Source organism: Panthera leo, chromosome E2 (assembly GCF_018350215.1).
Source record: "Panthera leo isolate Ple1 chromosome E2, P.leo_Ple1_pat1.1, whole genome shotgun sequence".
Taxonomy (NCBI): domain Eukaryota; kingdom Metazoa; phylum Chordata; class Mammalia; order Carnivora; family Felidae; genus Panthera; species Panthera leo.
This window is the reverse complement of record NC_056693.1, coordinates 28,252,519-28,269,948: the sequence shown is the minus strand read 5'-3', so window position 1 is coordinate 28,269,948 and position 17,430 is coordinate 28,252,519. Positions and strand designations below refer to the sequence as shown.

Sequence of the window (17,430 nt, the reverse complement as noted above, 5' to 3'; positions counted from 1 at the left end):
CCAGAGCTGGATACTATCAATTATTTTAATTGCCAGTCATGGCCAAACAGATAGGTGAAAAATTATAGCTCATTATAGACATTTGGTCATTTCTTTCATTTCTTTTTTTTTTTTTTTTAGCGAGACTGTTTATTTATTTTTGAGAGACAGAGAAGTGGGAGAGGGGCAGAGAGAGAGGGAGACACAGAATCCAAAGCAGGCTCCAGGCTCTGAGCTGTCAGCACAGAGCCCGATGCGGGGCTCAAACTCACAGACCATGAGATCATGACCTGAGCGGAAGTCTGACACTTAACCGATGAGCCACCCAGGTACCCCGAGGTGGTTTTTTTTCCATTCTTAAGGTGATTTTTTGTGACCTAAAAGCCTGTGGGGGTTTTGTGGAGGGTTTTTGTTTTGTTTTGTTTTGTTTTTGTTTTTTTTTTGCATTGGTATGACGTGACAATCATCAGCCATTCTCTTTATGATTTTCCATTTGTAAAGTGAGGAGGGAGGGATTAATCTGTTTTAAATGTGATCCGCTTGCCTTAGGGATTCTGGGACTCCTCATGGGCCGCTTGGGGAGGTGGCACCTGCAAAAGGGTCTCGCCCATCTCTTTCCTGGGCTCCTGGTCCCACTCAACCCAATCACTTGGATATTGGTTAAGGGTACCCGTCCTTTGACCTGCGAAGCTCATCCACTTTTGCCGACCAACCAGCGAGGCTACTCTCTCACACAGACTTGAAGATGGGAACCCCTCTCTCTCACAATCTCGGGGGTGTCTCTTAGATTTTCTCCAGCACCCCTGACCTCTGAGTTCTTATCTGACCTGGTCAGTGTGGGGTCATGTCACCATCCTGCCTGCCACGTCCTGTCTTGTAACTGCCTCAGATAGGAGCCCCAGCCGCTGCTTCCCTGGACTGTCCCTCTCTCCACCAGCATCAGCATCATTCACGCAGAGCTCTTGGTGAATATCAGCCTGGATCAGTTTGCAGGCGACCGGGGGAGAGGGGGGGGTCATAGCATGGTACCACACAGGAACAACCCCGAACTAGGCATTCCTGTACTTAGAAGCCCTTCGCCTGCCATCTTCCTCCCCAGTCTGTGGTCTTCCACTGGCCCTGGTCCTCTCTCATACACTGGACACCTCTCGTTCCCCTTTGCTGGAATCTTCCCTCTAGGACTCTATCTAGAAATTTTATTTTCACTGGATTATTAGGCTACGTGTATCTGGCCCTCCTTCCACCATCTGCCTACTTATATATGTGTGGAAGTCATAGATCCCTGGTTTCCAAAGTGTGACCCCAGGGGTCCCCACGACTCTTTCAGGGGTTCCACAGGCTGAATTATTTTTGTAATAATACTGTAGTGGGTTGAATGGTGGTCCCCAAAATGATAGGCCCATGTCCTAATCCCCAGAAACTGAATAGAAACTTCTTTGCAAAAAAAAAAAAAAAAAAAAAAAAAGGTCTTTGCAGATACAATTAAGGATTTTGAGTTGAGGAGATAAGCCCAGATGATCTGGGTGGGCCCTGAATCCAATGACAAATGTCATAATATAAACACAGTGCTATGAAAATGGAGGCAGAGAATGAAGTGACACAGCCACAAGCCTAGGGACATGGACAGCCACCAGAAGCCAGCAGAGGGAAGGGCCAGGTTCTCCCCTAGAGTCTCTGGGAACCGCACAGCTCTGGTAACTCCTGGACGTCAGGCTCGCGGCCTCCAGAACTGTGAGAATACATTTCTGCTGTCAGTCACCAAGGTTACAGTCATTTGTTACAGCAGCCACAGAAAACTAATACAAATCCCGTGATGGCCGGTGCTTTTCTCACTCTCGTTCTCCCAGGATTTGCACAGCGGAGTTTTCCAGGGGCTTCATGACATGGGATATTGGAACAAATTGAACGCAGAAGCCAATATGAGAACCCAGCTGTCTTCTATTAAGCCAGACATTAGAAGACCTGCAAAAACAGAAACAGTGCCACTCTTCTTACCAAATCTCTTTTGTTTTGGAAAATCGAGTTCTTTTTCATTTAAAAAAAAAAAAGTTACTTATGTTAACCTAAGGTGGAACTTTTTAAGATTTAATACATAAATCTTTTTCAGCATTCTCAGTTTGAATTTCAAATATAGTAAATATTGATAGCTCCATGCCACAAAAAAACAAGTTCTTTGGAGTCCTCAATAAATTTAAGAGTGCAAAGCTGTCCTGAGATGAAAGCACTTGATTATGATCTTAAGTAGATCGTATCTCCCTCACTCTCTGGTCCTACCCCTGCAAAATGTGCAAAGACAGCCTGCATTTGACTGCAATGGACAGAACACCCAACTCGAAGTGACTTACACAGCAAGAAAAATGTGTCATCTCACAGGCCAATGAGTCCAAAGGGTGGGCCTTCTGGGTTTGGTCAGTTCATTGGTTCAAGTGCATCACCACTTCCAACCACCATGTTTCTGCTGGTTCTGCTCTGCCACCCTTAGAGACCTGTCACCTCATGATTACAGAATGGCTGCAGCTGCGCCAAGCATCATGCCCTCACACAGTAATAGCCAAAGCAGGAAAAAGGAGATATCCTGTTAACCTTAAAAGTAAAACTGCCAGTTATTTTACCAGTAAAAATGGGTTTATTTTTAGGGAATAAATGGGAAGAGCAGAGAATTGCAATTTGGGACAAGAAAGCTATAGCAAAACCATAAACAAGTCCAGAGAACAAAGGAAAGGTACCCTCAAAGGAAAACAAAGGGGGAAGTAGGGAGGACTATTATAAATAAGAAGTCTATGGGAGTACACTGGGAGTTCAAAGTCTAGTGGCTTTTCATTGGCTGAGTTGTGACAGTCTCCCATTGGCTGGGCTGTTGTCAGGATAAGAGGAAACCTTCCTCCTGCTGCAACAGCTAAAACAGTATTGACCGGCAGGGTCCTTCTCAGGCCTGCTGCGTCTACAATTGGCCCAAGTGGAAGGGCACAAGAGCTCCCCCTACTGGCGTCCCAATTCCATTGTTTTAAGTTTATTTATTTTGAGAGACAAAGAGAGCCAGGGAGGGGCAGAGAGAGAGAGAGAGAGAATCCTAAGCAGGATGTGGGGCTTGATCTCACAAACCATGAGATCATGACCTGAGCCAAAACCAAGAGTCGGATGCTTAACCGACTGAGCCACCCAGGTGCCCCCTCCAAATTCCACTTTAAATGAGGTTTCCTTTATTCAGTTTCATAATCCTTACCTTGAGCCTCATTTTAAGCCAAGGAGGGCCCCTTCCGTGGCTTTTTCTCATGCTTCACTGGCCAGAATCGCAACACAGGCCCATCTCTGCCAGGAGAAAGGCATTATTGTGATTGGCTTGGTCTGGTCAAGACTGACCTCTTCAGAAAGATAGTCTCCCGCGAAGACTGGAGTTTTATTAACAAAGAAAGGAGAGTCAGGCTGTAGGAGATGGTCATGACACCCACCATCGTGACACAGGGATTTAGAGTCTGTGGAAAGAGGCAGCCACATTCATATCAACCTGGCCCTCCACTCATCAGGTATTTAGGCCACAGCCAGACATGAGCCCCGCTAAGGCCCTGCCCTCACTCCCATCCCCCACAGCAACACCAGCCCATGAGCCCCAGACCCACGGTACCTTAGTGCCTCTCACAGCGAGTTAGTTCTCCGTGCCCTCAGCCAGTGACCAGCCCTCCGGTCCTGCCCCCTTCCTCTGGGGACAACTATATCAGAGGCCTCATGCACCCTTCCTGGCCCCAGTCTTGCTTGGAGGCCACTCTTGTCCATTTTGACAGGTTTTAAAAACTCTGAATGTCAGGAAGGTGGTCATCCCAGGAAACACCCAGTGTGTTTTAGAAAATTTCCCATGTTTTTCACATTAACCTTAAGCTCTGCAGTCTTTATTTATTTATTTTTTTTAGCTCTGCAGTCTTTAAAATACTGTAAAGTTCTCCTTACCAGCCTATCACACACACAAACAGGTGCACACACACACACACACAGACACACACACACACACACACACACACACGGGTTAGGAATGACTCAGATTCTGGAATCTTTGTAATTTATCTGCTCGGCATCTTGGGCAGGTAACTTACCCACTCAGAGTCTATGTTTCTTTATTTCTAAAAAGAGGGTTATGATACCTATGTTTTAGGATTACTGAGGATTAAATGAGATGATGTATGTAAAGTCACTCATTGTCAAGACTCAGAAACTGTCAGTTGTCACGCTGTCATTGCAACTCAACATCTGTACAGTGTTTCTAAGCCTACAGAGTGCTCAACCCCATCTTATCATCTGAGATTCACCGCACCCTAGGAAGCCACCAGGGCAAGGGTTATGCCCCCATGTTACAGGCGGGGCCGTTGAGGGCCGGAGGGGCCAAGTGATTCCGCCAAGGTCACACAGGCAACTCAAAACCAGTTCTAGTAGCCAGGCTCTCAGATTCCAAGCCCAGGGCCCCTCCCTGACCCCCAGCTGTGTGACCCGGATTGCTCAGCTCCCAAATGCCTGAAAAGTTGTGCAGGAATCAAGTCTGGGCCTTGGTGCCCACGTGGCCAGGAGTAGCAAGGGTGGCTGCAAATACCCGGGAGAGGGGAAGAGGGAAGTCGCTTCCAGTTCACAGCCCATGACCGGAGAGCAGTTTCTTAAAGGAACCAAGTAAGGAGAGACCTTCCAAGAATGCAAACCCAGAATATAGAAATTAAAAAGACGGGCACATTTGACAACATAAAAATATTGATCTCTTGTGAGGCAAAAGATACTATAAGCCAAGTTAATAGACAAACAATAAATTCAGAAAAATATTCGTGATGCAGAGGACAAAGGGTTACCAGCTATAATATACAAAGAGCTCTTACAAATTGAAGAGAAAAGGGCAAACAACCCAAAAGAAATTATGGCAAAGGACATGAATAGGCAATTCACAAAAGAATGAAGCCAACTGGCCACAAACAAATGAAAAGATGCTCACACTCATTAGTGGTCAGGGAAATGCAAATTAAGCTGACAATGAGATATCACACAGGCAAATTTAAAAGAACAGTAACCAGTAATGCAATTGCTGGCAGGGATTTGGAGAAAGCTACATTCATATGTTGTTACTGAACAGGCAAATTATTGTAATCTTTTTAAGAAGAAAGCTGGCTACAGGAATTAAAACTTCAGGAGTTGTATTAAAATTTTGCATTAAAAAATATATATATATCTAGGGGCGCCTGGGTGGCTCAGTCAGTTGAGCTTCTCTTTTTTTTTTTTTAATGTTTACTTATTTTTGAGAGAGAGGGACACACAGAATGCAACCAGGGAGGGGCTGAGAGAGAGGGAGACACAGACGCTGAAGTGGGCTCCAGGTTCTGAGCTGTCAGCACAGAGCTGGACGCAGGACTCGAACACGAACCATGAGATCATGACCTTAGCTGAAGTCGGACGCTTAACCGACTGAGCCACCCAGGCACCTGGAGTGTCTGACTCTTGATTTCAGCTCAGGTCATGATCCCAGGGTCATGAGGTCGAGCCCCACATTGAGCCCTGCACTGAGCGTGGAGCCTACTTAAGATTCTCGTATTCTCTCTCTCTCTCTCTCTCTCTCAGTGTGCCTGGGTGGCTCAGTCAGTTAAGGTCCAACTTCTGCTCAGGTCATGATCTCCTGGTTTGTAAGTTCAAGCCCTGCATGGGGCTCTGTGCTGACAGCTCAGAGCCTGGAGCCTGCTTCAGATTCCATGTCTCCCTCTCTCTCTGTCCTACCCCCCCCCCCCCACCGCTCACTCTCTCTCTCTCTCAAAAATAAATAAACATTAAAAATATTTTTTTAATTCTCTCTCTTTTCCCCCCTGCCCGTCTCCCCTACTTGTGCTCTCTCTTAAGTATATGTGTGTATATTTGACCCAGCAATCCATACCCTAGAAATCTATCTGATAGAAATGAAACTACCATATTCTAAGGACACATGACACATTATTATTCATAATAGCAAAAAAAAAAAAAACCCACCTCAAAACAAAGCATGGCAGAGACTGGCACACAAGGAAGACCTTGTTTTCCAGCCTCTCTGGCATTTTGGTTGGGACCACGTGACTGAGTCTTGGCTAACGGATTGAGGGGGAAAGAGATCTCCTCTGCCTCCCTGCTCCTGCAGTTAACTGAGGAGACCCCATGATTGGCCATGGAAGGAGCGGGAGCCCCGAGTCCCTGTCTGGAGGACACCGCCCCAGGGCTGCCCGACCACGCTGCCCTGGGACAGAACAAGAAATAAACTCTGGTGGTGATAAGGCGCTGCAGTTTCTGGACGTCCACGTGGCAAAGCCTGGCACGCTTCCATGCGCAGGCTGGGTGTCCGTCAGTAGGAAGTGACGGACCAAATGACGGCGTAGGACACCCTAGACTCAGCCTGCATGAAGAATACATTTGAGCTTGACCCAGGGAAGGCCACAGCAGAGGAGGAGAAAAGCGACCTGCAGGGAAGCGTCTGCAGTGCCTCCTTTTGGCAATCTACACAACAATCGAGGAAACCCTCCAACCGTGCATGCGTCCCGTGCACCTGCACGCGTGTGTTCTGTGTACGTGTGGCCCCTGAAAATCGACAGAAACACGGAAGGATCCTTCCGGCTTGCAAGCATGAGTTGGAAGGGAGAGGGAGAAAAGAAGGCGGGGGGGGTCAGACAATAAAATGGAAAAAGCGCATTACCAGTTTGCACGACTACATTTTTGCATTTATGAATGGCAGATGTAAACAACAACAACAATGTTTCCGTATTAGAGAACAAAACCAATCTTCTCTAGTTCAAGGGGAAAAATGGTGCTCAGGTAGCTGGTGCATGTAGAAGAGAAAGGGCTATATAAGCACCAGGAGCGGGATTCAGGAAATCTAATCCCGGCCTCAAATCCAATCACGCCTCTCTGTCTGAAGGAGTCTGGTCCGGACATCTTCCGGTTTGAGAGGTGGCTAAAAACAAGGAGAGAGGAAGGTAGCCAAACTCTAGGAACCATGCTGGTGTGGGAGCTGGAGCCAGAGGGTGGGGGCTGCCTCCCAGTCTTCTGAGAAAATAGGGAGCCTTCAAGTCAGCAGCACAAGAGTTTAGCCAGCATGTTGGGGAGAATCTTCTGGGACACAAAAGACCTTAGAAGTTACTAGGGTCCAAAGTCACAAACCAGGAGCCCAGAAGCCAAATCCAACCCATGGTCAGATTTTGTTTGATTTGCACAGTGATGTCCAAAGAATGCAAATTGATTGCCAATACATTTGAATTGGCAGATCTCTCTCTCTCTCTCTCTCTCTCTCTCTCTCTCTCTCTCTCACGCACACACACACTCCAAATTTAGTATCTCCAGCTTATAGTGAAAAAAGTCAGATTGTCTGGCCACGTTCCTAAATGGCAGCACTGGGCCAGGAGCTGGGGAGTGGCTCCCCACTGTAGACAGAGTGTGAGCTCTTCGGTTTGCTACAGTCCTCACGGTGCCCTGCTGCTGCACCCACTTATATATTAACCAGCCAGCCCCGAAGTCACATTTGTGGGTGTGACTCCATACCTCCATCAGGTGTGACCCCTCCTACCCACCCGCTCTGGCTAAACAAAGTGAAACTCACATTCTGTGGGCTTCGGCACAAGACAGACGGGTCCAGACCCTGGCTCTGATGCCCCTTAGTATCTGCAATGCCTGGGCACCCTGTTGGCTTGGCTAAGCTGGAACCACATCGCCCCCGAATTTCCAAATGGCTCTGAGTTAGCGTTGGCCGAAACAGACCTGTGGGTGAGCTGCAGAAGGTGGAAGTCTAGCACAGCCACGTTCTTCCTGCTCCCGAGGCCAGTGTAGGGCTCCGGGCCCTGTGGCCACTTAGCCGTGCTACCCCTGAGCCACTGCCCCACCCTGGCTTCTCCAGCAACTTCCAGACCTCCTCCAGCCTCTCCCAGTGCTGGCCGGGCTGTGGGGCAATTTTCTGGCGAAGGGCACCAGCTTCTCCTGTGGGTCATCCACGGCACCCAGGTTGGAGAGGATGAGAGACAGACCCTGCATCCAGTCTGTTCTTGCAGCCATCCGCACCCAGCTTTCCTTCCCGGGAGGCTCGTGGAGAGGGACTCTGGGCTCAGCCCCAGATGCAGATGCAGATGCCTGCGTGATGCTTATGGTCCATCGCCCATAATAAATCCATTTTCTGTATCGCTCGTAGAGGTTCTGCTTCCCTGATCCAACCCTGACATATCTGGGTGATCTTAGACAAGTTACTTAACCTCTCTGAGCCTCACTGCCCTTGTGCTGAAATGCCAATGATAACACTACACCTTCATATGATTATAGCGAGGACGAGACGGGCAAATGTATGCAAAGTGCTTTGCTGGCAGGTAACAAGTGCTCAATAAATGCATGTACTTTAAAACGACAATGTGTGTGTGTGTATGTATGTATGTACTTTATTGTTTTTTAAAGTAGGCTCCAGGCCCAGTGCAGAGCCCAACCCAGGGCTTGAACTCAACAACTCTGAGGTCAAGACCAGAGCCAAGATCAAGAGTCAGACATTTAACTGATAGGTACCCCCCACCTGAGTGTTTTTAAATGGGAGCTGTGCATTTACCTGTATGACCTTGAGAAAGAAAGAAACTGAAGACACCTAGTCTGGTCTCTCATCATCTAAAGTAACAATACCTCTGGGGCACCTGGATGGCTCAGTCGGATAAGCAACTGACTTCGGCTCAGGTCATGATCTCACAGTTCATGGGTTTGAGCCCCGCCTCGGGCTCTGGGCTGACAGCTCAGCGCCTGGAGCCTGCTTCAGATTCTGTGTCTCCCTCTCTCCCTGCCCCTCCCCCACTCATGCACGGGCGTGCACGTTCTCTCTCTCTCTTTCAAAAAGAAATAAACATTTTAAAAAATTACAAAATAGTTCTTTCATTTACATTTAGTACAGTCTCTCTTAGATAGGGTCCCCAGGGACCAGACAATGAAATGGAGATCTGTACAGGGGTCAGGTATCATCCCAGAACCCCCATCCTGAGGCTAGTGAGGTCAGGGTTGGGCAGAGGGAAGGCCGGGCTGCTGTGCCTGGAACAGAGGCTTCGGCCGACCCCCAAGGGAGCTTTGGAGTCCCAAAGGCCTTCAGAGCTGTCACAGACATAGGCAGGCCCTGGAGGCCTCATGGTACACTTGGACCACCCCCAGAGAGTGGGCAGAAGCAGGGGCAAGGGTGCTCCCCACGGTCAAGGGGAGGGACTCACCGGAGCCGGCGGCACCAGCGCTCTGAAGCCAAGGGCGTGAACCGCCATCCTGCAGGTGCTCTGGGCAGCACATCACAGCATCTTACTAGACCCGATGTCTTTTAATCTACTGACCATCAAGCAAGATTAAGGGATGGCTGTTTATAAAGTCAGACTCACTGTCTTGCTTACTCTGCGTCTCACTGCCTGGCAAGGAGACACCTTGAAAACTTTGTGCCCTGACTGGGAGATTCTGGAGAACGGCTGAGAGGCAGATCCTCTTTGCAACAAGAATGTGGCACTGATCGCTGGGGTCCAGAGTCACCCAGCTGAGGGTAATAAATAATCAGCATGGGAGACAGACATGGCCTGACCATCTGAGCCGGCCAGACTGTGATACGTGCCACAGCAGAAGGTCGAGCCCGTGATCTTTTCCTCTCACCGGCATGCCACGAGGGCACGGGCTTTGCTTTCCTTGTTGCTGGGTGACCTGTACACGGCACAAGACCGGCATAGAGTAGGTCCTCAAAATGCACCTGTGGAATTAATGAAAGAATCAATGGATTCAGTCTTGAGCTGCATTTAAAAGCCCATTCCTGGGGGGCCTGGGGGGCTCAGTCAGAGAAGCGACTGACTCTTGATTTTGGCTCAGGTCATGAGGTCACAGTTCTCAAGGACGAGCCCTACGTCAGGCTCTGTGCTGACAGCATGAGTCCGCTTGGGATTCTCTCTCTCCCTCTCTCTCTCTCTCTGTCCCTCTCCCGCTCGCATGCACTCTTAATAAACATTTTTCAAAAATTAAAAAAAAATAATAAATAGAAAATAAAATAAAAGCCCATTCCTCTTTTCCTCCTTATCTTTGTATCCTTGCACAGATAAAAGACACAACAGGTGCAACCAGCATTTTCTCTGCAGGATGTGAAAATGCCTCTGCTCATTCTGATCGCACCCTTTGCCCACATTTCCCCCAAGTCCCGAAATGTGCTGCTTCTCTTCCTCCTGTAATGCTGAATTCCCCTTCCTACAGGAAGTTTTCCACCACTACGTGACCCGCCCCCCAACACGCACGCGCGCGCGCACACACACACACACACACACCTCCCTGAAGAGCAACTGTGGTTTCTGAAGGTCAGGACAGAACAACCAGAAGGAAAGGCTCAGAGTCTCAGCTCCTCTCTTCCCACCTCTGTCTCCACAGGTGTCTGCGCCTCCCCCCCCCCCGCCCCCCCGCCGTGTCGCCACAAACCCACACAAGGTGTTCTCCTCAGATCTGTTAGAGTCGTCCAACCAGCCGTAGTGACTGATTTCAGGATCTGCATGTGATACGATTCTGGCCAACGAGGCCTGAGGAAAGGAGGCTGGGGCTTTTGTGAAAAGTTTCCTCACTGATGAAATGAGATGTACAGGAAGAGACAGCCCCTTTCAGGGGCCAGATATTGTTACATTTGGAAGGGACCCGGGACCCGTGGCTGCCATCTCGTGCAGATGAGAGCAGCCAGCCTGAGCAAGCAGATACAGAAGAGGATTCTGAGTAACTCGACCCGACTGTAGGGACAGTGTGGCTACCCTCCTAGACCCCCTGGGTGCCTTCTGCCTTCCCGTGCAGCTGTGCCCCACTCCCGGCTTCTCTGCTTTGCTCCTAATGGTTTGCACCTGCAACTTCCTTCGGAGGCCTGTCTTTGCGCCACTGGAATCACTTGCTTGCAAAGGAAGGGAGCCATAGTCCGTGCCTGGGGTGGGGGGGGCTTTGCTCTGTCCTGCTGGACATGGGCAAAGAAGCCCGTGGTCCCCCTGTCACCGGCAGTCTTCTTACAGTCATCTGGCTTTGTAGGTAGGAGGCAGCAGTAGAGAGACAGAAAGAATGATATTGTTGAGCTGCTGATTATCATGGGCACAGCCCACCCTATTTCTAGACTTCTGGGTGGGTGAAAGAATAAAGCTCCTGGCTCTTGAAGCCAGCTTGCGGGGGGGGGGGGGAGGGCAGGGGGTTCTGGGGCATGCAGCCAGAGAATTCTAAGTTACTAAAAGTCATACTCTTGTTAGTGTGACTGCTACACACACACACACACACACACACACAATGCATGCACATACTCAACGATATGCACAAAACTGCAAGATCAATTTTCAAAAATCCAACCACTTGCCTGCACACCAACCAAACCGATTTGAAGTAGAATAGCACAACCGCTGTGGAAACCAGTAGGTTCAAAAAATTAAACATGAGAATTATCATTTGATCCAGTAATTCCACTTCTGGGTATATACCCAAAAGAATTGAGAGCGGGGACTCAAATGCCGATTTGTCCACCAATGTTTACAGCAACACGACTCACAACAGCCAAAAGGTGAAAATAACCCAAATGCCCAACAACGGATGGATAAACAAAATGTGGTACATCCATACAGTAAAATTATTCAGCCTTAAAAAGGAATGAGATTCTCACACACCTGTTACAACATGAATCGATCTTGAAGACATCATGCTAATTGAAATAAGTCCGTCACAAAAGAACCAATATTGTCTGACTTCATTTATATGAGATACATATAATAGGCAAACTTATAGACATAGAAAAGAGAGTAGTGGTTTCCAGGGACTGGGGGGAGAGGGGAACGGCAATCATGTTTAAGAGGGCCAATTTGGGAAGAGGTAAACATCCTGGACATGAATATGGTGATGTGGCAAGGTGAATGCACTTAATGCCACTGAGCTGTATACTTTAAAATGATTACAATGGTAAATTTTTATGTATTTTACCCCAATGTTTTCTAAAGATTTGAAAACATATGAGAGAAAAAACATTCTCTTCACAATAACAACAACACACAAGCCACCTTGGAATAAACCCAAAGCAGAAATTCACAGGACTCTGGAGAAAGCCATAAAACTTCACTGAGGAGATGTAACAATTGATCTGAATAAGTGGGGATATACCATGTTCATGGAGGAAAAGACCCAATGTCATAAAGAGGACAAATCTTCCCAAATTAACCTATGATACGATGCAATTCCAACCCAACAGTATTTTTCATTGAACTCACTAAGCTGTTCTAAAAATTCCTATGGAGGACCATAACCCAAGAACAGCATACACCCAAACAAGTACACAAATTAGAAGTGAACAACTCAATGAAGTTTTACAAAGTGAACACACCCAGGTCACCCAGACCCAGATCACAAAACAGAATACTGCCCTTTTGCCTCCCTGCAGTCACTACCATCTTTTTTTATTTACTCATTTTTAAGAGAGCGGGGAGGGGCAGAGATAGAGTGAGCGACAGAGGATCCGAAGTGGGCTCCGTGCTGACAGCAGGGCTCGAACTCACAAACTGCGAGATCATGACCTGAGCCGAAGTTGGATGTTTAACCAAGTGAGCTGCCCAGGTGCCCCAGTACCAACTTTAAGGGTACTCCACTCTCCTGGCCTCTATCCTAATCAACAAGCTTTGCCTGGTTTTCAACTTTCTATACCTAGAACCACACCACATGTACTTTTTGTATCTGGTTTCCTTCACTCAACATATGATTGTGCAATTCATCCATATTGTTGCCTGAGTTGTTGATCATTTATTCTCACTTCTGTGTAATATCCCAATGTACGACTATCTCACTACATATTTATCCATTCTACTCTTCACAGACATTTGGGGAGTTTCCAGCTTGGAGATTTCACAAAAAGCATTCTGATACTTGTCTTTTGATCCACATTTATGCACAAATTTGGTGAGCATATTCCTGAGATTGGAACTACTGGGTTAAAATTTTTTTTAATGTTTGTTTATTTTTGAGAGAGAGGCAGAAAGGCAGAGTGCAAGTCGGGGAGGGGCAGAGAGAGAGGGAGACAGAATCCAAGGCAGGCTCCAGGCTCTGAGCTGTCAGCTCAGAGCCCGATGCGGGGCTCAAACCCACGAACCGCAAGATCATGACTTGAGCTGGAGCCGGAGGCTTAACCGATTGAGCCACCCAGGCACCCCAAGAATAATTTTTAAAAGAGCAGAGGATGTTTGTGGTGGCCGGGGTGGGGGGGGGGTAGTAGGAATGGGGTGGTCTTGCCCTACTGGAGATCAAAGTAAATTATAAAGCTATAGTAATTAAAAGGCACACATACTAGCACATGCTCAGATCTACACACACACACACACACACACACACACACACACACACACACGAGCACACGCAGGCATGCCTGAGGTACTCATGTACAGGCATACATCCATACACAGGCATGCACTCCCACCCCACATACTCCACGAGTCAGCAAAGACAACTCACGGCCGGACTTCCCAGACCAGATAACTGACTGTTGCGGTCCCTTTCAAGTGGTATCAGAGCACAGGCCTGCAAGTATCCAGGAGACGGCTGATGGAGAAGGGGAAGAAGAGAGAGCGCCCCCCCCCAACCCGCCCACCGGCTTTAAAGGGAGAACAAAGTGAGCGGGATCAGAGGGTGCAAGGTGATGGCAGCGATGCTGAAGCCATTTATCACTGCCAGATGTGTGAAGGGTCAGGCTGTGGGGCCCACTGGGAGTGCCAGCGGGGGTGCACGGACCCCAGACACAGCGAGAAATAACCTGTCCAGTTGGCGAGGGACCATAGAAGGGCTGCCAGGACTCTCTTCGTAACAAAATGACAATGTGCTTTCTTTTTCATCCAGGCCAAAAGGGGCCGGGGGCCAGGGCAGAGGCAGCGACAGCTTAATAAAGGGCCGTCAGTCAAAACTCTAAAAATACCCTCCCGCTGCCAGCAGGCTTACTCCTGCACCCGCCTGCGGGCTTCCTGCCGCCTGAGTGGTCCTTTGGTGACACATAAGGACAAATGTTTGCCCAGAGAGACCTGGTGTCCAGCAGCACACATGGTCCCACTGTGGCATCTGCCCTCTCCCCTGCCCCCACCCCTCCAGAACCCTCTAGCAGGCACACCCCTGGCCAGAAAGGGGCTCACAAGGGTCCTAGAGAGAAGGCACACCTCCGCTCTGGCTTCTCCATCCTCTTGGAAAACACGAACAGATACCTCTCCTTGCAGGTGGCTCTCGACCCCAAAGCCAGCCAAGTTTCACAGGGGATCCTGGGGACTGCCAGTCAGACGGGGGTGGCACCACAAGCTTCAGGCGAGCTTCCGGCCTGTGACCAAGAACCACCTCTGCTTCTGCCAGATTCCCAGTTTGATTGGGGAGGATCAATCCCTGTCCTCGGGAAGATCCCAGAAGCACAGCCTCTGCTCTGGAAGCATAGCTGGTCTGATGGAGAAGGCTCAACTCTTGCCAATCCGATGAAGGAGGTGCAGCTTCCCAAAGATAGGTTCCCACACAGTGGCAATAGCAGACTTTTAACCAGATGTTAGCGTCCTCAAACTTTATTGCGTGTCCAATTCACCAGGGATCTTTTAAAATACAGATTTCACTCTGCAGGTCTGGGGAGGGGCCTGAGATTCTACATTTCTAATAAGATTCTGATGATGCCAGGGCTCCTGGTGGTACCTGAGTAACGAGATAAGAGATGAGATGTACCCAGGGTGTAGACAGCTAACTTCTATCGGCTGTTCTGCTGACAGAAAGAGCCCTGACCTGGGGCTACCGGGGAGGGCTCCTTGGAGGGAGTAGGGTAGAATCTGATGGATAGAGGGAGAACTCTGGAGCCAACTGGCCTTAGGTTCAAATCTTACTTCTGGCATTTATTAGCTGTGTGGCTCTGGGCAAATTTCTTGACCTCTCTGAAGTGAGGGAAACGGCCACGCCCACCTCACAGAGTGGTGTGGGCAGACGAAGCACTAGCACACGCCTGGCACACGCCTGGCACATGGGAGGGGCTCGAGACACGCCAGCCACTGCTTCTATAATAAACTATAACCATTGTGCCCACAACGGGGAGGGCTGAGCTTCAGAAAGAGCTGGAAGAAGGCTGCTCCTAAAGGCAGGGATGCAGAGAGGCCCTGGGAGTCAGATGGCCATAGACGTGCCGGACCAGCCCTTGATCTTTGTGAGCCTCAGTTTCCTCCCCCTGTAAAATGGGGATCCTAGCATCGCCCGTCTCTAGACGCAACGAGAGGTCAGGAAATAACACACTGACAGCAGAGCACACAGTAGGCGCTCCATAAAGCGCTCTCCGGGGTGGGGGCGGGGGTGGGGGACGGCGGTGCGAGGGGCGGCCCGCCCCGGGCCTGGGGCCGGCGGAGCGCAGGAAGCCCGCGCGCCCGCCCCGCCCCCACCCCCACCCCCACCCCCACCCCCACCCCGAGGCCGCCTTTGAGCCCGGCGCCGCGCTTTGAAGTCCCAGATGGGCCGGGAGGAAAGAGGATCCCCACGCCCATCCCCCAGCCCGCACCTGGATAAACACGCGCCGCCGGCCCCGCCGCCAGCCCCGGACCGACGGCCTGGCGGCAGGGACGGCCAGGCGGCCGGAGCGGCCCGGCAGCGGCTCACTTCAAAGCGCCCGCGGCCGCCAGCGGGAGGGGCCCTAATCAGGCCCGGCTGCCGCCGCGCGGGCGCTCCGCCCCGCCCACCCCGCCCGGCCCGCGCGGCCCGCGCCGCCCGCCATCTGCTCCGCGTTAGCGCGCACGCCGGTGGGGGCGGGGACGCCGCGGCGCGGTCGCGGGCCGGCGGACCGGCGAGGCTGAGGCAGTCGGCGTCCCCTGCGAGTTCCTGACATCGCCACTGCATTCGTTCCGTCGCGCATTCAGCAAGTACTCAGGGCGTGCCCGGTGCGGGTGGGGGGCAAAGGAAATACAGTTCGTTCATTCGTTCATTCATTCATTCATTCATTCAACGAATATTTATTGAACTCCTACTTCTAACAGAGCCTAGGGATACAATGCATTCATGCGTGCACATGCATTCATTCATCCGATAAACAATTTTTGAGTGTCTACTATGTGCTGAATGCTGGCCTCAGGTTCATGTCCCTCCAGCCCCGCTCCCTGGCGGCACCGAGCTCTCTCTCACCTTCATGTGCTAGCACTTGTTTTCTTTGCCTCGAATGCCCTCCTCTGACCTGAACAAACTCCTACTCATCCTGCAAGAGCCCAATTTTTAAAAGTTTCCTCCCCATCTCTCCCAGTCCCCATCCTACACCCACAGCATGCCTCCCTCCTACTAGAGAACATATAGCCTTGTCTGACAGCGATTTATTCCTTTGCAGGATCTGTGTGCCTTCCAGACTGACAGCTCCAACCTGGGCCCCACCAGTCACCAACTGCATGGCTCTGTAACCTCTCTTTGCCTCAGTTTTCTCATCTAGAATCAAGAAAGGACAAGATCCCCTTCACAGGGTTATGGGAAATAAGACAGGTCAAACATAAGGCCAGGCCTGGGCAACAGCCTGGGAAAAGGCAGGAATGGTGATCTGATTCTCTCTACAGTCCTGTGGCTCCAGGAATCAAAGCTCAGTTCATGCTCCCTCCTCCAGGAAGCCCTCCTGACCTCCTGAGAACAGGTTCCCTTCTGCTGAGATCCCTGCCAGTCTGACTCAGCCTGCTGGCTACTGGTATCCAGGCTCTTCTGGCTGCTTGGGACCTGCCAGGCAGTAGGCTGAGCTCCATGCTCCAGAGAGCAGGGAGCTCGCATTGTGCATCTTTTCTCCCCCTTCAGTGCCTGACACATTACGTAGCACGTTGCACACACTAGATCCAGTAAATCAGGGTCCCTCTCAGGCTCCTGCTCTGCCCGGTAGGGAGCTCAGTCTAGTAGATAGGCCACTCAGGTACTGGGTTATAGCCCCTAGGAGTGCAAGGAGGTGCCTGAAGCAGGAGCTTCACCCACCACAAGCAGGAGGTGGGGAGTCACAGGCTGCCTGCCCGTGCCAATCTGTGGGCTGCTAAGTGCCCAGGAGCTGAGAGTAACCAGACCTTTGGCCGTGAGAGCCACTGAGGACTTCTTGGAACCCTAGGGAATTCTAAAGAGGCAGCCTCAGAGACTGAGGGCGGGACGCCTGTCCAAGAGGCCAGCAAGCCAGAGCCACCAGAGTTCCCAAGGAGTCTGAATGAAAGGGACTGGTTACCCAGAGACACTGGCAGGCATACAGACAGTCAGGAAAAGCACTGACAGCCTTGGGTCATGACCCATCTTGGGCTCTCAGGCCCTCTGCTTCCTGCCAGCTCACAGTCTCTGTCCCTGATGTGGCCTCTGTGTCTCTCTCGGCCTATTGCTCACCTGTGGGGCAGTGGGAAGGAAGTTGGTAGATGAGGTACTGGGAAAAGTCCCAGCACAGGGCCTGCAGGCCATGAATGTGCTGTGGGTGTTTGCGGGGGAAGGGGTGGTATTTGTTTTTAAGTCCTA

At 50.3% G+C, this 17,430-nt stretch overlaps 1 long non-coding RNA gene across 1 annotated transcript; it reads right to left on the bottom strand.

The window, feature by feature from the left end:
- Positions 1–1,448: 1,448 nt before the first annotated feature.
- On the bottom strand, positions 1,449–15,558 carry LOC122208494. Its single transcript, XR_006197257.1, has 4 exons — positions 15,482–15,558; positions 14,127–14,637; positions 3,203–3,288; positions 1,449–1,941 (listed from the first exon to the last, which is right to left on the bottom strand). It is a non-coding gene; the product is annotated as an uncharacterized LOC122208494 (long non-coding RNA).
- Positions 15,559–17,430: the final 1,872 nt, after the last annotated feature.